A 3,612-nucleotide genomic window follows, 5' to 3' on the forward strand; every position below is an offset into this window, starting at 1 on the left:
CACAGAGAGTTCTAGTAGGGCCCTGAGGGAGGTAGGGGTGCAGTACATAGGAACTCTAGTTCTATCAAGAGTAATGCGTTGGGGCTGTAGAGATGTCCCAGTAGTTAAGAGTGTTTGTTGTTCTTGCAGAAGACTGGGCTTAGTCCCCAGCACCCACATGGTCGTTCACAACTGTTTGTAACTTAACTCCAGTTCCAGGGGTCCCAGCATGTACTGTACATATACACAAGCAGGCACAACACTCATACACATTAAAACAAATGTAAGAGGGAGATGAGTGAGTGTGGATCGCATCTTTGGAAAGGGAGGGAGTTCTCTGCTGGGGGGAGTAAATTCCACGCACGTGGAATTTTTGTTTTTTGTTTTTTGTTTTCAATGCAGGGTATCTCTCTAGCTCTGGCTTATGTGGAGCTCACGGCGTAGATCAGGGTGGTTTTGCATTCACAAAGATCTGACTGCCTTGAGTGTTGGGATCAGAAGTGTGTACCATCACGCCTGGCTAGTGTGTGTAATTTTAACTCCTTTTCCTTTTTTTCAAATTTTTTTTTAGATTTATTTATTTATTACATGTAAGTACACTGTAGCTGTCTTCAGACACACCAGAAGAGGGCATCTGATCTCATTACAGATAGTTGTGAGCCACCATGTGATTGCTGGGATTTGAACTCAGGACCTCCGGAAGAGCAGTCAGTGTTCTTATCCACTGAGCAATCTCTCCAGCCCCTTAACTCCTTTTCCTGAAGGACAGAATTATGAAAACCAAAAGGCTTATGCTCATGACAGTGTTATTTCAAAGAAGAGAAGTGTGGCAAGAGAATAAATGGATGAAATGGAATATTATGCGGCCGTTTAGAGTGATTTTAAGCAAAGCAATCAGAGCTGGAATGTCAGCAGTTGGGAGACAGAGGCAGGAGAACTGCAAGCTTAAGGCATTCCTGGGCTATAGATTACCCTGCCACAGAAAAAACTATAATAAAAGAAGAAAAGAATTCAAGAATGTCTTCTTTAACTTCTATGCTGGTTCAAATGAGAAATGTCCTCACAATCTCTGGCATTTGCACACATAGGCCATTGTTGGTGGCTCTGTTTAGAGAGGCTTAGGGATCATATTCTGGCTGGAGGAGGTATGTCACTTGGGGTGGGCCTTGAGAGCTCTGTCTGGTCCCTCTGTATCACGCTGCTTGCAGTTGAAGATGTAAGTGCTCCACTTCCTACTCCTGTGCCTGCTGTTGTGCTGTCCCCAGCATGACGGACTGTAACCTTTGGAACCATAAGCCAACATGAACTGTCCTTTAAGTGGCCTTGGTCCTGGTGTTCTATCACAGTAACAGAGGACTAACTAATGTAGCCCCCATGAGAGCAAGGGTGATCTTCCTCTAGTTGGCAGTTCTGTGTTCTCCTTCAGCACAGTGCCTCACACAGTAAAGTCTTCGTCTGGTAGAGAAATGATTATGATCTTAAATGATGGGAGGGCATCCCCCCACCCCCATGACCCACTCTTGCAAAGAATATGAGATGGAATTCCTAGTTGTGAAAGGAATTCTGACAGTGCAGGAGGCAGAGGCCTAGCTGGCTTCCTGAGGGAAGGTTCAATCCCTGGGACCCACCTGGTAGAAGAAGAGAAACAATTTCTGTGGATTATCCTCTGATCGTCACACATGTGCTGTGGCACACGTACACACAAAATAAACAGAGAGATAGATGATAGATAGGTGATAGATAGATGATGGATAGATGGATAATAGGTGGATAGATAGATGATAAATAGATAAAATAGATTCATAGGTCATGATAGGTGATAGATTGATAAATATTGATAGATGAAAGATGATTGACAGATGATGATAGGTGATAGATGGTAGATAGATTAACAAAAAGAACATCTGACAGAAGCACTCTAAAGAAGGCAGTGTTTCCTCTGGTCCACAGGTGAGGCTTCAGTCCGCAGAGTGGAAAGGCATGGTGTAGGAGCACGAGGCAGCGGGTCACGTGGTACCCACAGTGAGGAAGCATTGGGAGATGGAGGCTGGTGCTCAGCCTCTCCTTTTTACTCAGCTCAGGACCCCCATCCCTCGAATGGCGCCACCCACACGGAGGGTGGGATTTCCCTGTTCAGTGAAAAGCATTCTGAGACACCTTCACTGACATACTCGGAGATGTGTCTCATAGGTGGCTGCGAATCTAATCAAGTCGACAGTGAGGAAGAAGCACTAGCCACCACCGTGAATACCAGTCAGCCAGTGGGTCACAGGTGTGAGTCACTGAGCAGGAAAAGGATGTGTGTGAAGCTGTGCAAAGACGGGGCTGGAGCGGTGGATTGCTGGTTAAGAGCACTGGTGTTCTTGCAGAGGCCCTGAGCATTTCCAGTGTCTACATCACGTGGCTCCCAGCTGCCTATACCTACAGATCTAGAGGACCAGAACAAGACTGGCTCTAATATTGAATTGAATTTAGAAGATTACCCCTCATATTGTCAAACCAAGTAGTCAGACACAAGTAACAAAAGATACCTGTGGTTTTATGTTCATTTTGAAACGGGTTCCCAAGTAGTCTAGACTAGCCTTGAACTCACTGTGTGGCTGAGAATGGCTTTGAATTTCTGGTTTTCCTGCCTCTTTCTCCCAAGTGCTGCGATCACAGACATGTAGCGGCACACCCCATTTATGGAGTGCTGGAGATTAGATCCAGGGCCTTGTGCATGCTAGGTAAGCACTCTACCAAGTGAGCCATGTCCCCAGCCCAAGACATCTGGTTTGAACCAGATCTTTTCATTAGGTTAAGCAGGAAGGCAGCTTGCAACACATGCATGGGAAGTGTGCCATCTTGGTTTAATGAATGGGTTTCTGCGGATTGTTGAAACACTTCAACTTCCTTAACCCAGTATCTGATGAAGGAGCAAGGATAGAGAAATTAATTTACCACACACTAATTAAAGGGGGGTGCGCACTGTATACACAGTGAAAGTCTCTGGAATAAATATTTGATAAACAGTATCTGGCAAATTAAAAACCCGAAATGTTAAATTAAATGCAAATTAAAAATCTGGAATGTTAAATTAATTAAATACAGAAAATTGCATCAAACAGCATTACAAGTCTTAGTTAAATCAGGGAGCCTCGCTCCCAGCCTCACGTCGCCCCTTTCGCAGTCTTTATTCACCTGTTGGGAATAAATAAGTCACAGCCGCAGTGCAGTTTCCATGAATTTACATGTCGCAGTCGTTTCTGGGGAGACGAGGGAGGAAACTAAGTAGGGAGGAGAATGGGCTTTCTACTCATGTGGACAAAAAGCTGAAAGATTTAGCCAAACCCGGAATCCTCTTCTCGCTTGAGATAAGCATCTGTAAGTTTGTTTGGGCAAAGGGTTCCCCAGGTACAGGGATTCCCACAACCTACTGGCCGAGCATGTGTCTGGCCAGAGCAGAAAAATCAGTCCTTAGACCAACCAGGCTCAGAGTGACCCTCAAGACTAGCTTTAGGTTGTGGCTTTGCTGGGGAAATACCCCAGAGGCGAAATCCTGTGATCCAGTAGAAGGGTCAGCTAGTGGCAGATCACAGCGGCTTCTTGGGTCTCTGGAGAGATGTTTTCTGTCATTCTGTCATTGTATATTTG

The 3,612-nt window shown here is 45.3% G+C and overlaps 1 long non-coding RNA gene across 1 annotated transcript in view; it reads left to right on the top strand.

Annotated features, from left to right (window-relative positions):
- LOC110290644 overlaps nt 1-3,088 on the top strand; it is an 11,377-nt gene extending 8,289 nt beyond the window's left edge. Inside the window, exon 2 of the long non-coding RNA XR_002377480.1 lies at nt 2,170-3,088. This is a non-coding gene — a long non-coding RNA (uncharacterized LOC110290644). The remainder of the gene's footprint in view (nt 1-2,169) is intronic.
- The last annotated feature ends 524 nt before the right edge of the window (nt 3,089-3,612 follow it).

The sequence above is a fragment of the Mus caroli genome, chromosome 3 (genome assembly GCF_900094665.2).
Source record: "Mus caroli chromosome 3, CAROLI_EIJ_v1.1, whole genome shotgun sequence".
NCBI classification, from domain to species: Eukaryota; Metazoa; Chordata; class Mammalia; order Rodentia; family Muridae; genus Mus; species Mus caroli.